General features: G+C 43.3%; 1 protein-coding gene across 16 annotated transcripts in view; it reads right to left on the reverse strand.

Moving 5' to 3' along the window:
• The window catches only part of LOC114872712 (forkhead box protein P1-like), a 177,892-nt gene that overhangs the window by 139,035 nt on the left and 15,889 nt on the right, over nt 1-22,968 (reverse strand). Inside the window, exon 1 of one of the 16 annotated variants that reach the window (XM_029180227.2) lies at nt 14,991-16,130. The exons of 14 other annotated variants lie outside the window; for them this stretch is intronic. The gene's annotated coding sequence lies outside the window, so the exon portion shown is untranslated. Of the gene's footprint in view, nt 1-14,986; nt 16,131-22,968 lie in introns of those variants that run through there. One more of the 16 variants, XM_029180228.2, reaches the window with a different exon arrangement.

Raw genomic sequence — 22,968 nt, forward strand, 5'->3', positions numbered from 1 at the left:
TGTTCAATCTCGAGCGTTTTCTTTTTACCGACGTTCAAACGCATCATTTGTTTCCTATATTTTTTTAAGGGATCATCCGATATCTATATCTATCGTTTAAAGACGACAAGTTTGAATTTACTGGTTTGTGTGTTACAAGAATACCACCCCTTCGCTGGTAATGCATTCGCGTGGCAAATTAACAAACGTCGGAGGAATGAGTCGACTTCATTCCACCTTCCACCGGTATTGCCGTCCCACCCTTCACCCTTAGCGTTCATATACCGACACGTATACACACTCTTTCTCTCATCATAGCGAGAAGGTATATTGTCGAGCGGCAGCAACGGTAGACCAAGCAAATTTCGTGTACAATTAGAAGGCTTTTGTAGAAGCTAAACTGCTAATAGCCCCTGAGAGGGTGGGGCACACCGGTTTCTCCGCTCTCACCCTCGTCTCGTCTCTTCACCAACGCGCACCTCATTTCGCGTGACAGTCGTCTACCGTCTTCTCCTTTTCTCGCTATACCACCCTTTCCTCCTTCCACCTCGTACAACCGGGTCCCTTCGTTTTCCAACCCTTTCCATAGCTCGCGTTAAAGCCACCCCCGTCGTCTGGTGGAACGTAGCCGCCAATTCGCTCCTCCTAAAAGTCCTACGAGGTACGAGCTGCCTTCTCGACACTCGACCTCTTGCCACTGCTTGGATCGAGGTGAGAGAATTCGGGACCCATGGCGGGAGACTTATTGTGGATTATAAACTCCGATTGTTTTCATTAAACCTGGCTGCTCGCGAACCCCTCTGTTCCCACCCCTTTTCCCCAGTCAAACGTGTGCACACCTCATTGAGTGTAGGAAGAATTTTCTCTCTCGTATTGCTCTCGATTCTACATTCCTTAACCCGTCGTCTTATCATTTTTTTTCTTCTTCGAATATATTAGAATTTTGTAAATTTCATTTCGAATTTATCTGCACTCGCAACCTTTCGGAATATTCAGATTTTAATCTAACATCGAATATTTTCTCGAAGTAAAAGGCTCTGCCTGGCGACCAGTTTTTCTAATTCGAATCGTTCCATATATCTGCCTACGTATCAACCACGTCGCTGATAAAACGACCAACACGGAGAGAAATAGAAGCAAGAACTAAGCAGAGGAAGGCGTGACGATAACTGGGCTAATGTGCAATAATGAACATGGTTGCTTATCAAATGGCCCTGACGGTTCTCTTCCTGCTGCTTCTTTAACACGACGTGGTTTTCTTTCACGAACCGCGAAACTCGCTCGACCTTTCTCGTTTCTTTCCAGGCTATCGTTAAAATTTTACTCGGTCTATTATTCAGAGGAATTAAAAATTTTACGCTTGTCAAGTGATCGATCCCTCCTCTCTATGTTAATCTTCTATATAGAACGTTCGAAAATAGAAACTTCCTAGTCGTAACAGATTGATCTTACCCGTCCATGAACAACACACTTAAATCTTAAACGAAATACGTTATCGGCTGGCTGTATAAGCAGCTCGTGTAAGATCCACACCAAAGAGCCGTCCATGTTGGGTGCACATACGTTTGTACACGTATGTATATGTACATACACTATGCATATGGAGTTCCTCGTGGCTAAGAATAGGCAACATACAGACGGTCAGATATAGCTAGGGACTTTGTGCCTATAAGCGAGCAGGTCATTGGCATTAGGGGTTGGAAGGGTGTGCATTTGCACGACGTGTGTACTCGTACACGATTTAGTTCTACGTGGCCGGTCGGTTTCCGATACCGGCAACCGGTATCGCTAAACGTTTTCTACTCGAATTGGAACCGAGTCAGACACAGGTCGACGGATAAGGAACCGATAAAAATGTGGAAAAGAGAAAAAAATAAACGAACAGCTAGGATCCAGACAACGAAAGTTCCCAGATGATTGGTCGTGGGAAATATCGCGGTCAGGAGGATACTGATAAAGTGGATCGATGAGTCGAACACCCGAGTATTTCTCTCTCGACTGGTGTGCGAATTTTGCACCACCACTAATAGCTGAAACTTTCATGGAAAGTGAATGGCAGGTATACGTGTGTATCGTTGCGCGAGCCAGAGTCCAGAATTTCTACACGTTTGATTAATGTTTAAATTTTGTTGCAAGAATAGATAACAGGCAACTTTGACATTTTGTTGTTACAACCTCCGGTTGAATTAAAAATAATTCTTCGGGGAAAAAAGAAGATATCGTTGTTTTTATTTCTCCACCGGCAGGAAGTGAAGTTTACCGAAGCCAATCGACGCTTTCTACGATCGTTCTCCACAGATTTCGATGTAAATCCAAACAACGGACAAACCGAATCGTTTGATAGCGGATAGACGTCGAGCGTGTCGAGTTTACGATCGATAGAAACGTTCGTATAACGCTGGAATTAGAATGGTTTTAGAGGGTGCGATCTCAATCGTGCAGAGAATTCGACCGATATTTTATTTCTTTCTTTTGTTATTATTATTTCGCCCAACAATTCCGGCCAGTTTAATTGTTTGATTATTAACGCTTTCGGGGCATCCCATCGGCAATATAAAGCACGCGAAATAACGCCCAGTAAATTATCAAAAATTGCCGTTGCGGCTGACTATTGGAAAATATAAATTCTCACGCAATTTTGATACGGTCCAGATGAATATTTCACCGTGATACCGGCCACATCGATGATCATAATAATAATCAGAAATTTTAAAAGGTACAATTAATTGATCGTAACGCGTCGTGTCAAAGGTTAACGTTACACGCTAGTTGCCTGCGTATTACGGCCGGGCAAACGTCAGTAACGCTAGGAATTCATCATCATTGATACGTAGGTATGTAGAATACCGTGTATCGGAGATTAAATACACCAGCCAGCCGTTAGTGTGAACGCGATAAAATTGTGCCACCCACACAAAAGAGGGAGATGGATATACACTCGTGTGCCCATAAAGGAATCTAGCTGTTTCTTTTGAATTATTCATTAAATATTTTCACTTTTACATAGCATCATCAGAATAAATTGGTTGAAATAGATACAATCTTCAACGTACACCCGGTATTATTTTTATTCATTCATGGTAGCGAGTAAAGCATTACAAACGATCGCGTTACATCATTAAAAATGTACGATTCCTTTGAACCATGCGTACCATTCACCGCGGCCATCTTAAAGCGTATAACAGCGAGAGGAGTCTCGTTTCAAACAAAATTTCAATTCGTTACGTGGCAAGCTTCGTAACAACGTTCCGGGGTTTTAAAAGATAATCATACATCCTTTATCATCGATCGTAGCCACCGTTGTTGGGCTACGCGAGTCTCGTTACAACGTTGTAAAAAAGCAACGAAACTGCATCTGGAAAAGCAAAGCTGCTGCTCTCTACGGTTTCACCGAATCGCCAAAGGTATCGGCGCTTGGAACGAGCGCGGTAGTTATATATCGCTAATTGTGCCACTTATCATTCGACAGATTTTATCGGGACAGTAAAGTCGCGAGGATACGAGAGCCAGTCCGGGGACGCGTAATAACAGTAAAACGAGGTGTATCGCGTCACTGGACGATCTAACCGATTCACGATCCCAACACTGTACGTACACACGTACACGTGGGCGGTCAGGTTCGACTAAAGTGCAAGCCCGAAGATATCGCGTTGAAAGGAAGAGACTGCATTCGACTAGGAGGGAAGGTGCGAGAGCATAAAATACCGCGCCGACTGGCCGACCCGGACCGGCCGTGTTATCGAAACACGCAATGCCAGGGACTACGTGGAAAATATGCGTGCAACGTTCAGATACACGCTTGCACGTCCATGAAACTGTAACGATATATACTCGGCACCGAGGATGCTCGCAAATTGCTACCGCCAGTCCTGGACGGAACTCCTTCGGAAGAAGGGGACAATGAATCTTTATGACAGAGGAGCAATTACAGCGATTGATTAAAAAATTAATTAGAAACCTGTCCGTTTCTCTTCTGATTTCAAATTTCCACGGGCGACTTTGCTATAAGCCCACAGGTGGTCCCAGCCGTTGACACGGATCACGAGAATTGGGCAAATCGTGTTAGCTAACTAACAATAATTCCATTTGCCGAGATTCGATGGAAGAACGATCCCGTTAATTGCCACGCGACGTCAGGACAAAGAAGCTTGAAATATTTAGCGTGTCAATAATTCAGGAATAGTCTGCCTCTGGTTTATAATATATTCACGGGTAAGCAAGAGAGACGTAGCCGAGTCGATATCGTTGGTAAATATAGCTACGACTCTTCGATTTTTAGTAATATTTATCAATTAGAAAACATTTTGGAAACGAGTGTCGTTGGAAATATTCCAAATTATTAAGGGCTGAAACTTTCCAAATAGATTCGCACCTGTGATACGATGAGTTTCGCAATGAAAGGGTTGAAATCGTGTATCAACGAGCAATAACATGACGCACGCGTAAAACGAAGGCCACCGATACGAAGTAGTTTCGTTGAAACACACGTTATCAAAGTTAACACACTGGACGACCACGTTCTCCACCCTATATCGTAGCCACGTGCGTGCTTCGTGCAGCCAGATATTGGTCGCGCGCGACACGCTAGAAAATACGGCTCGTTATGCCGGTGTCCGTTTGCATTCACGTAAGTGCGCATGCAAGTACGGATAAACAATGGCCAATACAGAGGGACGAGAGATCGCGTGTCCCGGGAGGTTAGAGCTTACACACGAGCACACCATTCCATTTCGCATCCCCTGACGAGGCCGAGAAACGAGAGAGCAAAACCGTTGGTTAACGCTCGAGTAATCTCTTCGATTTTTACAGATTCGACTTTTCTACGATTACCGAAGCACGCGTTCAAATTAATTGATCCTCGACACCGGTAGCCATGTTTCCTTATCGCCAATTCGAACCGATACATTCTTAATTACCTTGTTTGCGAAGAAGAAGCAATGTGGGTTATCTAGTTCAGATTGGCTCGAACGTTAATTGAATTTTAATTGCACGATAAGGAGCGAACGTAGAAATGATATCGGTGTTTGAATTTTCTGGAGGAAGAACAGCGTTCGGTGTAGTAAAGTTTGCTGAGGTCCCGGTCTGTCGAACGCGAAACAAGAAAGCCCGTCCCTCGAGGAAGACACCTTCCTCGACATCACAATACGATAGGAAGCGAAGAGTTTCGAGACGTTTCGTAGTTAGTTGCCCTCAGGAGATGAAGGCGTAAGTAGGTAAGAAAGTTATTTCCCGACCGGACACGCTTAACCCTTCCCCGAGGCTCCTTTCCCCCTCGGTACAAGGTCTTTCGCGTCGTTGGGTGTCGACGCTGCGACGCCGCGCCGTCAGAACGTCACCCTTTTCTTACTGTCATACCGAAGTCACGATTTGCCGTTCGATATAGCACCCAGAATAAATAAAGCTGAAACAATTATTTTCTATATCTTTCATGGATTATATTAAAGTCATGTCGTATATTAAATGATCGATAGGAGATTTGACATAATTTGATGATATAAAAAGTTGTAACATAGCACTTATGGCACGTCAATTTGAAACTTAAATTTTCATGGAAGTAACTCCGCAAAGTTTTAATTAAAAGTATAAGTTTCAGCAAACACTGACCGACTTGGAAATGTTTGAAGTCTGACACGATTTGATGACATAAAGAAGAAATAACACCTATCGCATCGAACTTTTATTATTTCCGATACTTTCGTGTCGCTAGACCGCGTTAGACTTTAGATATTTCAAAACAGTCTAATAATATGTTTTTCTAAGGTGAAAAGCGGGATCGAGGAATTGTGAAACATAGCGAAACGTGCAAAATATTTGTGAAAGCTTACGAAATGATTGTTTTCATGCTGAAAACGTACAGTGAACGCGTAGTCTTACATCGGGATGAGACTTGTTTATCGTGACCGAACGGCGGTGCAATGGCGTTTCTTCGTAAAGATAACAGATCACGCATCAGCCTCATTGTTCTCGCTACTATCACGCCAACGTCACAAATCGTCATCGTTACAACACGGTAAACTACCGCATCCGAGTGTCATTTACTATTGAAATCAAAGCTAGGTACAATGCTAAACTTAGCCAATCGGCATACACACGGGTATAGAAAGGAAACGAGTGGCTTTGCCCTGCCGTTTTATACCCCGCGAGAAAACCCATAACACTGACGTCTGTACTAAAAATAATAAATCAAGAACACCGGTCTATCTATAGGGTTGGTAATTGCCGCGACGTATAGCACTTGCGAAACTTTCAGAAACTCGTTGTCTTAAAAACGCCACGTTTTCTTACTACCTTCAAGGTATCCCCCTATTCATCGTATCGACGATTAAACGACATTACCGAGGAATATTTAAAAACTGTACACGCTCGTGTTTCGTGTGTTTGCCTAATGTATCGACTACGCTACGATATTACGTGATGCATATTCGAGAAAGAGATCGCAAAGACCTACATACATTCGAGTTTTCGCGTCGATAACACACCGAGTTACGTGGTCGACGTTGCCTCGTGTATACATAAACTTTATAAGCAAACAACGTGCGCGACCAGTGTCCAGTCTCTTCACCTCTGTTGTAAATCATTATTTCAATACAGCTGCAGTGTACATTTGAAAATACAGCTACGCGGAACGAGGAGAAGAGAGAATACTCGATTACTATCGAAACTGAAACACGGTTTCGCAGAGTTTTTAGCAAATTTGAAACATTCATTTTTCTGATTAACCAGCACTCTTATAAAAATTTTCAATAAGACGTTCCCCTACTCAAAAAGCACGAGTCCAAAGTTTGGGAATCTCGGTTACCCCTTAAAACTCTAACAGACGATTCGTGACCCGACCGGTATCGGTGTCTCCCAGAAGGCGTTCGTTGCAAGGCGAGGGTGCGGAAACACGTGCGCGCCCTTATCACGTTGCTGCGAGGAGAAATAAAAAAACAAAAAGAAAGAAAGGAGAAGAAGAAGGGAATCGCACGAACGTTACGGTGTACAAGTAGAAGAACGTGAGGTTCAGTGACGTAGCTGGAAAACTGCGAACGTGGATGGTGGCCGACGGCGTTTTGCAACGGAGACGGAAGATACTTGCCGGATCAGAGGAGCGAACGAGGTAGAAAGGAGGATAGAAAAGGAGAAGGTAAAGAAGAAAGAGGGAGATCGCGGAGTTTAAAGGCTAAACGGTCGGGATGTGCGCCATGCATAACAATTAGCCTGGGAAAATCATGAAAATGTTGCGGACCTCTTTTAACTTCAGAGTACTGGCCCTCGAGTCCCTTTTGCCATTGCCGTACCTCTTACCCCGCTGAGAAACCACCCCCTACGACGCGTTCAACCCCCCGACGGAAGCACGGCGAGATAACGGAGAGTTACACGCCCTTCCTCTAACCCTTTCCTGGAGGTTCTCGCTCGGAAGACCCGCACAGCGGTTCTCATACCCATTTTTACTTGTACTTAACAATTTTCCATCGAATGACAAAATATACTGGCAATGCTTTTGTAATATTTATTTGCTAACTGATAATAAAATCATCTAAATTATCCAATTTTGTTAATATTAATACAGCTAAATTTATTGTCGTTCATTTCAACCCCTATGGAGATTAGTTTTTTCAAAGCTGAAGAAAAAGACTTGTGAAACGCTAGTTAAGAATAACAAGAGGAAGAAGAAAAATGTCACTCCCTTCAGAGGGGTTTAAACAGCTGTATACGACGAACATAAACCGGAAATAAACGTTCCAAGGAAGGCGACAGAAGGAAGGGTTGATATCGTGTCATCTGAAGGAACAGGAACCATCAGGGATGCACGCACGTACGGCCATATTAGGAGTGGAATAATATATGGGATTCCTTCCAGGCAAGGTGCTCCTTAACGTGATTTACGTAATCTTACAATACGGCGTGCCGGGTTAAATCGGTCACATATTATATATTACTCGATCCCAAGGAACTACTACCACCTTCTCGAGCATACTAACACCAATACCTACTTCGTTGACTAGACAATTGATCCTTCAATAAAATTTCTGAATATTGTTTCAAGAGAAAATATAATTTTATGAATTCGTTGCATAGCACTGCCTTGATTTATAAATACTAATAAGCATAATTACAATCAAATCCAATAATTATATCGAAACATCGAAGTGGTTCAATCTAAGTTCTTCAACAAAGTGTGCATAATTCGACACGATGCCAGCCACGGATAGACCGTATCTACGAACACCCACTTAATTCCGTAGCCTAAACAGGAAATCCTCCTTTCAGGTAATTGCATGACTCAGTTAAATCTGCGAATCTACTGAAGCCAGTTCAATTAATCAATTACTGCAAAGACTGCCTCGATTGTCGCTAAGAATTACGCTACCAACTGAAATTACGATGAAACACGTCACCGGTGGAACTGTACATAAAAAACACCGCTTTACAAGGAAAACGCGGGTTCGAGTGCGTTAAGATCGTTAGAACATTTCTAACTCGCTTGGAATGTCGCGATAGAAATGGTCGTGTGCGGTATAGCGCACTATAATAAGAATGATATTTTATTGAATTCACGGTGTCGATCATTGGTGACATTCAACGTGCTAAGTATCTTACGCGTGTGTAATGGTTCGCACGAACACAAAGGTAGACTTACACGCGTGTACAAGTGACCAAGTGCATGTGCGTAAGCACGTGCGTGTAATTTCCAAGCCAGTATTCTCAGTGGGCGACTGCACTTTAAGCTTTCTTCATATCAATCTACATTTTCAGACCTTCGATGCCTATCATTTCGAAAATACTGCAACACGATTGCCGATTAATTTTGTGCAAATTTTCTGGAATTTCAATTAAGTGTTTTTTAATTTTAAATTTGATCAAGCGAGAAAGGGATAGCGATTCGTATTTGGTGATATTGTCCAGTGAGATTCGGTATGAGCGATCCCTAAAGTCCGCCAGAAGAAAACACGTCCAGCCGGTTCTGAGACCAAGAAAACGAAATTAAACTGCATTCTGCATTGTTCTAAAACTTGTTGGCATCGCGAGCGACCTTGATACCACAAAAGACTCGTTGCATCTCGCGCGGTAGATGGTCATCCTCTGGTCTGAAGTCGAGTTGCTCCAATTTTCCCGGGGATTCCAGTCGCGTCTGAATCGAGGATGATTCTATCCGTTACGATACGGATTAATCGTTCTAAACTTGCTCGGGCATGTTAGCGTTAATACGAATTAATCGTGTACATTAGTCAACAAAGATCGTTTCACCTCCTCCCTATCTCTAACAAACTTCTAGCCTTTTTGATTTACGAGGCTGCGCGTGGCTGGCTGAAACTCGCCTGTATATCGTAACCGACACGTTGTACAACCATAAATCCCTTTACACTTAAATATAACTACGATACGTGTAGATAATTTAAGTGCACGTCATTATGACAAATCGATTACACGCTCGACGCACAAATAATCGGGATACAAACGACATCGGGGAAAATATTTTCCCCGAAATACACGAAAATCAACTTCCCGATGCTTTGCTATACGAAATTCCATCGTATTGCCCTTGACAGTGAGACGATTCGCGATCAATCATCGATCACATCACTTTTGATGGATCGTATCAGAAGTATAATAGTTTTCAAAGTCGCTCGAAATTTTTATCATTTTTTTCCCCTCTCTGTTCGAAGATTGCTTTCGAACAGTTTTATCGTTATTCGAAAATTTCACAATTTTTTTTTTATTTTTTTTTTCGAAGAACGGAGCAGCAGAATATGAGGCAGGTTACAGAAATCGAGAGCCGATGTAACGAAGGAATATAAATGATCTAATTTACAATGGATCCCCGGGGGCTTTGAAACTTTTTATTTCGCGCAATCCACACCGTGAAAACTAATCTAGCCGATGTAATAGATCAACGCTCGATATCTAAAGTACAATGACGCGAGTACATAGCTGCTGGTATTACACCTGGGAATACCTGGTCAATCAATAAACTGAAAATAACGAAGCTAGATTCTTTATACTATTTCATAATCAAGAAAGTTTCCGTTTCTTTTCGTGTCAAGTACAAAATACAAAAATTGCTACCCAGACATATCTCCTCAAGAGTTAATTAAAAAAAAAATCTTGAACTTTAGAATTGCAAAGGTTAACCGGTTAAGTGGAAAAGACGCGATTACTCGTCATTCGAATGAAAGGCAATCTAATAATCCATTTACCGAAACCTTTCTACCGTTAATGGTATCGTTAGACGTGTATTAGTTAAATCTCTTTTCCATTACTTTATCTACACAATTTTGATGGACGTGTTAAAAAATCGACTCATAAATCTCGTGGAATAATTAAATACTTTGGTAAATCCTTTGGAGTTTGCACGAGAACGGGTTAAGAATGGTAACACGCGAACGAGGGAATTTAATTTCTTTCTTTTTTTTTTTTTTTTTTTTGTCGGCCTGGTCTCAGCCACGTGTCACCGGTGTTATTCTTGAAAAGCTGCAAGGTAAACTCTTTGTTTGTGGCCGCACGCACAACACGGCATTATAAAACGCGCGTGTAAGGCTATCCCGGTGCTTCTATTCAAGAAGGTATTATGAAACTCCCTCGGAAAACGTACTCTCCGCTTTGTTTCACCTTTTATTTTTCGTTCTGTTTTAACCGGATGGCAGGAATGAAATCCCGTGTATATAGATACATACACGTATCGTGCATGTCGCGTGGCCTACTGCTGCATTTAAATGCACCCACACGCTAAAGTGTCGGACACTCGCGAGCGCTTACGCACGTTACAATGTCGAATCGTCTCGCGACACTTTCGCTTTCGTTTCTTTTTTTTTCTCTCTCTCTCTCTTTCAACAAACAACGCGTTAAGAGGAAAAGTTGGAAAAATAAAAACTCAGTCTAGCGTTAATTCTGCGATGGTCTGGTGGCTCATGTTCTAAACAACACACGCGGCTCGTCCTCGTCGACGCTTAAAGCCCCCTTTTGTGCTTTGATATTCAAGCGAGCCGGTGTAAACGAAACCTCCAAGGCGCCATTCATGCCTGCTTTTTTTCAATTCCGAGTGTACCAGTTTAAAATGCCAGCTACGTAACCGGCATGCTGGACGTAGCGACGGGGCCTCGCGATACGAAAATGTTTCGTTCAAGACTCGAATAAACAACGCTTGAACGGTGTGGTACACGTCGCGCCGCCGCGTACACACTTTCCTCGTCGCAGAACCGCGCGCAATTAGGTCGGAGAATGAGTAATGCTGGCTGCTCTAATCTCGGCAATGGGCGAACGTTCAGAAAGTAACGGACCACGAGGTTTATGCATTCCTTGACCAACGTAAGATCGTGGAAAATCTGATGAATAATCCTTCTTCTATGCCGCCCCACAACGAAGACTAATTATCTTTCGGTATGATAACTAAATTACACAAGGAATGCGTATAACCCGTGAATCCTTGGGCGAAGTTAAATACGTTATCAAAATTTCACCATTTATTTTCTACTTCACTCTATATAAACGTGAACGAATTAATGGGTCATAAATGTGACCCCGGGAGTAGAAACAAGGAACGAATGGTTGGCGAATGAAAAAAGATTAAAATTCATGATTTCTCCCTGGCCATGATTGTCGAGCGGCCACGTTTATTTCGAAGTGTCGGTAGGAGACAGGAACAGTCGATTAGTCTTCATTGAAAACAAAAGAGAAAGGAAACGATCAAATGTGTGCGCGAACTGTACGCGGAGCAACGTCACAGACCGTGATTGTGGTTATTTATATAACAGAAGTCTGTAAATCTCGCGTTTTAAACGAGCGCGGCTCGCGAGCTAGGCAGCTTTATCGAGGAGCATGATTTTATTTATAGAAAACCGATAATGACCATACGAATGCAACGTATCTCTTTTACAAGTCATAGATCTGTTTGTCTCCTCCCTCTATGCAAAGTGGTTACACCCCAACAAGAAATTTCAACGATCGACCACGCTTTTTTTTTTGTGTTTCGATATTGAAAAATGATCGATCGCGTTATTGTTATAGCAACAGTGTAAAATGGTAGATTGGAAGCTTATACGCGAAGACCAACTGTCCGCGTCTTTAAGAATAAGAATTTAAGTAGGTATGTCTGACCACATGTCTGAATCTACTGCCGCGGTGAATCTACTAGCTCCTCGTACTCGTAGCAAACGCAAACTGCTATCACTCGTGTCTGATACAATTGTAATTACAGTAAATTTGTAAGCAAATAAATAAATAAACAATTGAATTAAAAAATATTAATAATTATTAAATAATCCTTGAATGTCCATAACGATTTAACTTGTCATCCCTAGTCAACAGGTTAAGAATGAAGATCGACAAGTTTGTAGTTGTAAAATAAAGAAAAAGAACATTGTAGACGAAGGAAAACAATGGTTCACATTTTCCGACAATGAATCACAATTCTCAGAGATACGCGATTCAGAGTGTGGCTCGCAAAGATTCTACCTAAGACTCGTTAGATTAACTTTCGAACAACATTGTTGAATCGATCGTGGCTCGAAATGAATAAATCCCATCGAAAAATGATAAAAAATTCTGGAAACAAATGTTAGTTTAAATCAGAGGGTTAAACAGGAGGTGCGAAAAACCTTGCTACGAGACGGAGAACAAAAGTTCAATTCTACGATTTTTCTAGCCGGTTCGAATTCGCGACGCACAATGTCTTTGCTTGTCGCTGGGGACACACGGGCTTTTAATAACAAAGCATTGTTAACAACAGCCGACAATAGTTTCTTTTGATAATACGAGCCGTTCGTTGCGAGAGTGTCGCGTCGACTTGTGTGCGCGGTGTGTCCCATTATCGTGCCAGTTCAATGAAATCTTTAAACGAACGGACTCTTTTATTTCGCTTGTATCAGTTGTTTGTTCGACGCTGTTTACGACCGCAATTGCTTTTGTGTTCCCGACGCATGTGTGTATGCATGATTCATTTTTTCATTTTTTTTCTTTTTTCATTCCGTATTTCCTTTAGTCAGTTCTGTTCCCTTTCCGCGACCACCTTGCCATCCAAAATCGTCGGAACGGAAATAACACGCGTGGCGTGTCATTTATTTCGTAAACACCGACCGTCCAACCAGAGATATACACCGCGTTGTTGCGCTTAGCACGTAAACTCATTAAAGCGTATGTAGCAACGGCAGCGATATTTTTCCTCTTAGAAACTGTTTTTTCCTCCCTGTTTGTCTATTATAAAGTAATCAACGGTCGGGTAATAAGCGTCGCGACTCTTTCTAGATACGAACGTTCATCCTTTCTCGGACGACGCTATTTATACATGCGTTATAAGCCGCAAATACCGATAGAAGCTTGTGTTTCGACGAATGTTCCGAGCTCCATGCGAAGTTTAAGAGGAAAGAAAAAGAAAGTACAAGAGGAGGAAACAAGAATTCCGATTAGGTGATTCTTCTAAAGAAACGAATAAACATCGTGTTTGTTAAAATGGAGCGGCAGGCTATCTAACGTGGCTCATTAACGATGAATATTAGGCGTTGTTTCTCGATACTGGAGACGAAGTAAACAACGTATTGGTTCTCGGGGGAATACATAATAAACCATATGTATAGGACAAAACCTCACGGTTTTCCCCGTTATTCGTTCCACCTTTCAAGCAAGCGCACAGCTCCGGCTATAAATAACCAACTGTTTACTCGCTTTTGCCCTCAAACACTTTTTAATGTTTCTTATTCCACGCGAACGTCTAAAAGACCCGACAGACTGACGGCGAACCCGGCTGTGTCCATGTCCGTGTGGAAAACTGTGACCCGTCTCGTATGTGTGCCCACGTGAGTCAACAGAGAATCGTATGGAAAAATTTGTATAATAAAGACGGTGGAAAAAAAAAAAGAAAATACGCCATAAATCGTTCGAATATTATACTTTGAACAGCACCGAAGATAAACGTGAGAAAATAGATAAATTTGATTATTAAGAAAGTATTAACCTACATAAAGACGTTGCGAAGCTTATCGCGAAGATGCTTTTCATTGGAAATAATGTTTTCGATAGAAGCATAATTGCTCGAGGTAATTGGATGATCGTCTAAATCGCAATAATATTCTTTCCTCGTGCTCCAATAGGATTCAGCGGAAAGCAAACGCGAATAAGACGTTCATTATTCCAACAATGTCCACGACGAGCGCAACTCTGCTTAAAGGCATGACTTCAGCCTGAATTTGGTCGATTAATTGTCTGGCACGAGCCGTTAAACTGCTCAGATTCGATCAACGAGACTGAATCGGCGAACGAACCAATTATTTTCATCGAACGTCCTCGAGCAAAAACGCTCGTCGATCATCAATTAAAACGGCCGAGACAAAAAGGACTAATATCTTTTACACCCTTCTAATTAAGGGACAGTATGTACAATGAAAGTAGTAATTGTAGCTGTCTAGTTAAATTTCATATACTTCTCACGATCAATAAACGTAAGGCGTTACGCACAATGTTGATCCTTGAACTTTGACCGGTTCTACGAAAGTGTCTAAAATCGCGATTACTCCGAACCGGTATGCAAATTTCCCAATTGACGAATTAAGCAACGGGACTTGAACGAACGCCGCAAATTACATCGAAGCATCTGATTCGGGATTCTCTCGAATTAGGCTGTCAATGTCTACTACGAAAGATCGATCGATATTGATCGGTGTAACTCGTGTGTGCACGTGGTCGCGCACGCGTCCCACGTGTACAGCCGCGCTCCACATTTAACCGCGACCGACAAACCGAAATTCGAACGGACGACGACGGGCGAGCAGGCAGCGGAAAAGAAAGACGAAGCCTCGAGTCTCGTGTTCTACGCACACACGAGGCTGCAATCGTTGATGTTCAGACCCATTAAAAAACCATTACGATAGGCCATTTCCGCATAGCATTTCTTTGAACGTAACTTACGGTAAACAGTTATTTTTCCTAAAGTAGTGACGCGCGAGCGGTCGGATCCTGCGGAACAATTAGACGTCCTAACTCAGGCATCGCGACGCATAAATCTCAATAAAACGGTACGATAACGATTGCTTACTCACGTGGTAGCCGGACCGCTGCAAGAAACTAATGATTCACGCGAGAGCGCAGCGAAGCACCTCCTCTTCACTGTACACGGATGTTAACAGCAATATCCATCGTCTGGTCGGTGTATCATTAGGGCGTACACCTGTTGACGATCCACGCTGGAATGTTCCTCTCGAGTCAGTGTGCGGCTAGGTGGATTTTCACGCGGCTAGCACGCTAATCGATTTTCCGGGTAACACGATACACCCTGCGACGGGACTCGGGCCGAAACTAAACTAACTAACCGACTAACTCACGGATCAACTAACTGGCCTGTGTAACGAGGGAAACACGCACCAACATTCCGACGTTCCTTGCCAGGTGTCACAAACGGACCACCAGACGACAACGCCAAGTACACTGAACTATAATAAACGACGATCACGCGGCGGTAACGCGACGACACACAGGTAAACAGAAGTACGAGTTTGTATCAGGGTACCGGATCATTTTCAATGTCGATGCCGCGACAACACCTTACTGAGGGGCCGGCGCACGAATGCGCTTACTATATAGCCTTACTCTTTGCTCCGACTCGGCGAAGGGTCATTGGTATTCGGTAACATCGATAATAAAGCCTCGTTTCTCATTGGTGCCACGACCGGTCACATTCGCGCACAGTCGTCGCACACTTCCCAGGTAAACGTGGAAAATACACGTGCACTGAACCGGTGAACGTACCGGCTCCGAAATCTCCTCGATTAACCTTGGATCCCGCGTGTAACGGCGTACCATCGATCGTACACGATCGGTTCGATGCGTTATCGATATTCAACGGTGAACACCGCGCACGGTCGATCGATGGATGTTAGCTGGCGGTGTTGAACGCACACCGGCACCGTCGACGCCGGCCACGAGATTCGATAAATTCAACCAGCCAGAGAGAGAACAGACGGATCGACGGACGGAAACGAAGCACACACACGAATGCCAGGCAGAGAACGTACGAACGAACAGGCGAGAGCCTGGCTGCCTCGTTCGGTGAACAGCCCGCGGCCCCCACGTTGTTTGTCTCGCGAGTGGCCTGTTTACATGTTGACTCTCTGTTTACGCGATTCGTATCCCCTTTCCCTCTTCTGTTCCCGCGCCACCGCAACGCCTGCGATCCGCCACCCACCACCCGTCGCCGTCGCCGTCTTCCCGCCACTGTACACTCTCCGTACCGCTCTCTACCCGCCGAGAACCCACCAACAGCTCCGTTCCTCTCTCTCTATTTACATCGCCGCTCGTCCTCTCTCGCTCGGCTCTCCCGAATAAAGCCGAGTTTACACCGATCGGATACGATCGCCGCCGCAAACTCTAGCGCTACCTTCAAACGCGAACCGCCTTTTCGAATTCGTTTTAATAATTCATATCCCACGTTCGCGATTATCCGGAACGAAAATTTGATTTTTTAAAGAAACTCTCGGTTGTAATCTGCTAACGCAGTAGATACAGCCTGTGGTAAAACTCGGAGCGCGTTTCGTTTTTCAATTTAAACTTTCCACTTAATATCCTGAGTAACTACTGCAATGTTAATGCTACTTAAAGTTTACTTGCTATTGTTTTTCGTGGCCGGTCATCAGTGACCCCCCTACCGTGTCTGGTGTATCGGGTACCTTGAGTGCCATGCACGTGCTTACTCTTACGTCGTATTTCAACTTATGTGCTGATTCGCAGGTAGTCGATTTCGAGACACATGACGAAATCATAGACGGAGGTTGATTATGGTTAGGCTGTTATCTCTGTTTCTCGTACCTTGGGTATGGTTATGCTTAAAGAGTGTTTAGAACGATAAAAAGTTGAGACAAAAGTGGTTGCATCTGAACAGTCCGTAAACGATACAAGTGGATCGCCTGATTGTTGCAATGGTGCAGTCGCGTGCGCACGTGTACGCGGTTGATGAATGTAAAAAATTGCTGACAGACGAGCAATATATAGCATTATCAATTTAATGGCTCGCTTTCGTTGTTTATCGTTCGACACCTAATACAAAAGGAATCACGCGACGTTAATAGAATTCGAACGAACGCGAATGGTGTATCTTCGCGACGGAGCGGCTCGGTTTTTACGGACATCGTCGGTTAATTGAAATTGCACGGCACGTGCTTATTAAATTGGCGCACCGCGATTTAATCGAGCCACGCGTCTAATTAGATTTTCTTCCCAGCTTAATCTCCCCGAAAAATCGTTCGATACCCTTCCCTCGATTCCTCGAACCTACCGTCGTATCGATAAATCGTTGCACAATTGTTTTTTTTCCATACGATTATCCGCTATTTACGTTATTCGCCTGACACGTGTGCACGATCAGTCAGCGAAACTATGCCGCGAACCATTATGCCTAAGCGAAGCGAGACAGCTGGAAGAAAAAAGTTCGAACAACAGCGAGCGTTGGAAATCGAGCCTTAACCACCGCCCACGAGCACCCATGTCGCTTCGCTCCTTCGTTCTTCGTGGATAACGTTTTCTTTACAACGCACATCTCGAAGAAACCTCCTTTCTTTATTCTTTCCTCGCTTTCCGAGCGATATCGTTCTCGTCAATGAGTATTGACAGTTAATAATCAATTTCTATTTATCGAAATCTGTTACACGCCTATCAATATGAATTTCCATCTAAAATCTACAGAATCTGTTAGAAAAACTGAGCGACCGATTAAAAGAGCTACTAATCGTGACGATGCACAAATAGAAAGAAAAAAAAATTAGCCGCGGCGATTCAGTAGATCGAGACGCGGCCGATGCGTCGGGACGCGCGTAATACTCCAAGTGGAAACGTCATCGAAGCAACATGGCTATTCAAACATGTGGCCCGCGATGAGACTACGCAGACTCGTGTGTTCATCTCCCCGCTCTAAGTTTCGTTTCTTTTCTTTTTCTGCTGTTCTCTGCTCGTCGATTAACATGATGCATCATACAACGCAAGAAACTGCACAAAGTGATCTTATCCGTCCGGTTTATTTATTTATTCCCGTGTCGGTTGCATGTTTTGCTTCGCGGAACGATTGCGACACGTCTTTAAAAACCATCGAGCACGATGACGTGGATGCACACACCTACACGCGCAGACTCGGTTGATCGAGTAACGTAAAGAACATTTCTTTCGGATGAACGACGAATGTTTTTTCCTCGTCTCCTCTCTTTTTCTGCAACATTTAAACACGCTTGGCTACGATCATTTTTGCTAGGTTATCGCCCGTGAGAACTGGCGAGAGAGTACCAATAAGAGATATCGTCGGTTGTAATGATAATTTGCCACAGATCATCGCGGGGTTAACGTGTACTCGAGTTAACTCGATTATCATTACCACGCCGCCGCCAGATATTTATCTTTCCCCCGATAAGCTCGTGCCGAAGTGAAACTACAACGGAGCCGATCGATTTAGCCATTTATCAATTAATCTTATCGACGTTCCTCGGTGTGCCCCGTAACGAATTCCCGTTTTAATCACGTACAGCAAGCTATACTTTCGTAACGACGGCCCTGTTCAACGTCTGCTACGCTAATAGCGAGTTAATTGCATCAGGTGCAGGGGAATCCCCTTTTCCGTCACTTCGTATGCTTCGCCGAAGATACCTACATGGTTATCCCATTCGAAAAAAGAAAAAAAAAAACGGAAAAGAAAAAAAGGAACTAGTAGCGTGCAAACAACTAGAATTTTACCACCACGCTTAAATCAATCCTCCCTCGCTCCCGGGGATTTTTTTCATGGAAATATATTCCTTACTTTCATGAATCATAAATCGATGCTTCGCGAACGAACGATACACGATGCATACGCGGGAGCAAACGTTCGAATAAGATACGACAGGGTATAAACGAGCATTTATTATCCGGGAAGCGGTTGTACGCCTCTTATCCAATTCTACCGTTTGACTTTTCTTTTTATCGATGTCTCGTTGAAACTCGCAGCTGTTACGCAATTCTATTATATACAACGAGACTTCCTAGGAAATATCGCGTTTCTTTAAACGGCCGTTTCCTCGCTGTCACCCCTTTAGCCTCTCTAATCTGACGCATCGAGCGTGAAACAGAATCAGTGGAGGGGTTAATTTTATTCCATCATTAGGAACGACCTCTGTATCTTGTATAACACGCTGGATTATAATGTACGACGGGCGATTTTATTTTCATGGAAAATGCGGGACCGTGACAACGAGGGACAGTCCCTATATATCGCGTAACGACCACTGAACTTAACTGGCGGACGGTTTAGGGGGTAAATCGTCGCGTAAACGCCTCTCGATGGTGCGGACCGGACCGGCGGGATTTCGTTTCGGAATTGGCGCGAGCGAGCGAGTGAGAGCCGGTAGATAAGGTAATCCGCGCCTCGAAAACTCTCTCAGAATCCAGAAAGCACCCCCGTTTGCTACCCTCGCCCGGGTATACCTGAGGAGGAAACCCGGGGGTTGGATCTCGGTCAGTTTAATGCGTACCCACCGAACGGCAAGTGGCCTCTCCCGAGCAGATCGAGGAAAACAATACAGAGACTTCGGGTACTCGAAGGATTGCACGGTTGATCGATTATAAATTGCCCTGACGAGAATCGATTAGCGCACTTTTTCTGATTTGTTTCGTCGACAATGTACCTGCCGCGGCTCGGACGAAGAGGCCTAGGGGTGGAAAAAGGGGCAGGCACAAAGTTGGCAGGAGAGAGGAAAACGGTGAGAGGTTTGAAGAAGGCATTGGCTTTATTAAGAACTTCATTCGCTTGTTCCCTCCGCTCTTTTTTTTTCCACCCTCTTTTCCGTCTCGATTTCGTACGCAATCGTGCAGTCGACGAAATCAGAGGGTATAAGTTATGAAGTTCCCGGTGAAATACTATCCGTGTTTCCGCTATTTATTTCGTTCTCATTGAAATTTGTTATTACGTCGGTAAGTGAAATAATGGAATAAAATGGAAAAAGATTTTCATAGACGGATCACGAAACGTCTGATTGATCGACGCCCCCGAGTTCTAGAGATACCGAAGAGTCCAACAACTTTTCCCATTATCGTCAATATGCAGGCTAAGCTTTGGTTTCACGTTCGAGGGCGTTACGGCGTCGATTCTACGGTAAAAGGAAACCGGTTAAATCGCGTCGACGACCTTTATTGCCGTCTTAAAGCAGTTAAGTTAATCGGCATCAGCATAAGAAAACGGAAGGGGCCGCGAACTTGACGCGGCAGGAATCGAATCGCCTTTCCTTGTATTTAGAGTTCCAGACAAAAACATTAACATAAATCACGAACGGTTCACGAACGAGGGGCAGGGATAAAAGAGAAGGTGCGACAACGGGAAAGATCTCGCCGGATCGAATGTTTATTCCGATTCCCTTCGAGCGTTCCCTTACGGCACACTTTACAGCTCCATCGAGCCAAGTCTTGCTTCCTTACCTCTCGCAATTAGTGCCTCGGAAAACTTACCAACCATTTGTTTCCTGGTTACAAAGAGAAAGTCTGAATTAAACCTCTAACTTCAAGCGAAATAAATTACCTTCGCGTCGATCTTTGAATTTACTTTCAAACGATAAACAGTTGCGAAAAATCTAGATGTGAAACGATTGAGAAATATACCGATTCACTCTTTACACCCCTGACGTTTCTTGCATCGAGCCATTGCCACCCTTCGACCTCAACTCTTTCACTTTTAGCGGGAATTCGATGAATTGCCAGCTGCTACGGCCAATAAATAATGCATTTTCTGTTTGCCCCCGGTAAAAGGGTCCACCCTTCGCCATCGTCCCTTCGGGTAACCCTACATTTTAGAACGACTTCGGTCGAAGTCAATCGGCTACGTATTTCGAGAAACCGATCAAGAATTGATACAACTTTTTAAAGTTGTACATTCGAGTACTGCTTTGGAATCAATGAAAATTATTTGATTATCGAAGACAACGAGGTAAACCGGGAAATAACAAAGACGGAACCTTCCTATACAGATCTTTTCGAGACAAAATTCCATGGACAATGAAAGAACCACAGGGAGCCTTGAACCTGTTAAGGGAAGCAGAAGAAAATGAACGAGACGAGGATAGAATGTTAGGATAATGGCAGACGCGCAACATTACCGAGTACGCATTGTCTGTAATTTAGCGAGCAGATCAACGCTGCCAATTACGCGCAACTATTATGTAGACAGCGGTTTGTAAGACGATTCGAGCCCGTTTCCTCTGAATTCAATCGGCCACGAAAGGATCGAATTAATAATCCTTATTGTCCTCGTTCCGCGAACCCAACGAACGAGAGAAAAGAAACAGCCATAAATACTTTATCCTTCCCTTTCGTTCGATATGTATTTATCAGAGTTCCATCGAGCGTGATCTCTTTACAAAACGGATTATTCGACACTTTTTATCGTAAACCTGGATGAAAGGGAACGAAAGGCTAGGGAGAAACCAAAGACTTATCCTGGCAATAATTAATGCTCGGCTCGAAACTTCCGAAACTTCTTTTACTCAACGAAAACACAAATTGCTTGTTTAATATATTATTAATTAGCAATTTCCGGCTGCATTATAGTGTCTGCCAGAACAGAAATTTCGTCTTCGTTTCGCTGGAAAATAAGTCCGACTAAAAGTGACAGAATCTGTGAGTACAGTTTTCATTTTCAACGCTAACGAAGGCCGGCTCATCAATCATGCTTAATCAATGCTGTATCGACCAATCGATACGAACCCCACTTTTTTTTCTCTCTCTGCTCTTTCAATACCCCAATCTTTAGATGAGAGCAAGATGCCGAAGAAAGGAAGGAAACTTTCTTATTAACACGATCAATCAAATCGCCACGAATTTAAAACATTTTTCACGATTTTTCCGGATTTCTGGCCACCCTGAAAATTCCAAGTCGAACCGTTAGGGATAAGTTTCGCCGATCGATGCGGGATTAAGAAATGGCCACTCTTCCAGCGGGGCTAATTACGAAAGTGCGATCGCTCATTGGAAATAATCAGTCCGAGCCAGCGTCAATTTCATCTTATGAAAACGAACGGAATGTACGCTCCGCGGCGATCGTTTCTTAAATCTTCCTCTCGTTCGCATCATCGGATTGTTGAATTCTCAACTTCTTAATCCTGTCGGAGATAGAAAAGAGTTATCCACCGGGAGGTAGGATTTTAATTGTTTACCAAATATCGAGGAAATAAAAAAAGTTCGAAGCTCGTAAAACTCTGGAAAACGCTTATTTCTATCGTTTACCGTCTTTCCTCGCTACAGATCGACGAATGGCATAATTTTCGTGTTTTTTAACGGATGACGAGGAGAATCGCAGAAGCATTTTCAAGCGTTCTCGATACAAACGAGGCAGACTTTATCTTTTACGAGGGTCGCCCAAGGAGGACGTAACGCCGTGAAAATTGCTCAATAAACTTAATTTAAGCATCCAAGCCGATGCTTCTATAACGATATACTAATCATATTCCAACCCTCGGGCCAACCACGTGGTGAGCTCATTTATGGGCGGATGTATAAAAAAGCATTTTCTCTCCTCCGTTGCTATCAAAGCGAGTCGTGAAATTCTCACTTTCATTATTAACCTTTCTCTTTCTTTCTCATTCCGTTTGCCAATGAGATTTATTTATAAACCGATAAATAAATATTAAATACTCGAGTATTTACGACTTGCATCGTGAAAAACAGTATAAATATTCCATTATATTTTTTCAAAAAACCAAAGTGTCTCGTTTAAAAATTTGAGCATCCAATTTTAATAAGAGCTCCTGAGTTCGAATTCTCAATAATACCAATTAAGATTAAAATTCTGAATTATTCGCGTGCCGTGTCAGGTATGTCTGTTTCTACTGTGCCAGTCACCGGTGTTGAATCATTTTCCTCGGTTCCAAGCGATTAACACAATTTAAACAGGTACGAATAAATTCTTGGATAAGGAGGATTCACGTAAGCAATATTAGTTAGAAGGTGCGATAAATTATTCGTAAAATGGCTGATGTAGTATCGAATTATTTATTCGTGTGTAACGTCACGCTTGTACCA

The sequence above is a fragment of the Osmia bicornis genome, chromosome 14 (assembly GCF_907164935.1).
Source record: "Osmia bicornis bicornis chromosome 14, iOsmBic2.1, whole genome shotgun sequence".
In the NCBI taxonomy this organism is placed as follows: Eukaryota; Metazoa; Arthropoda; class Insecta; order Hymenoptera; family Megachilidae; genus Osmia; species Osmia bicornis.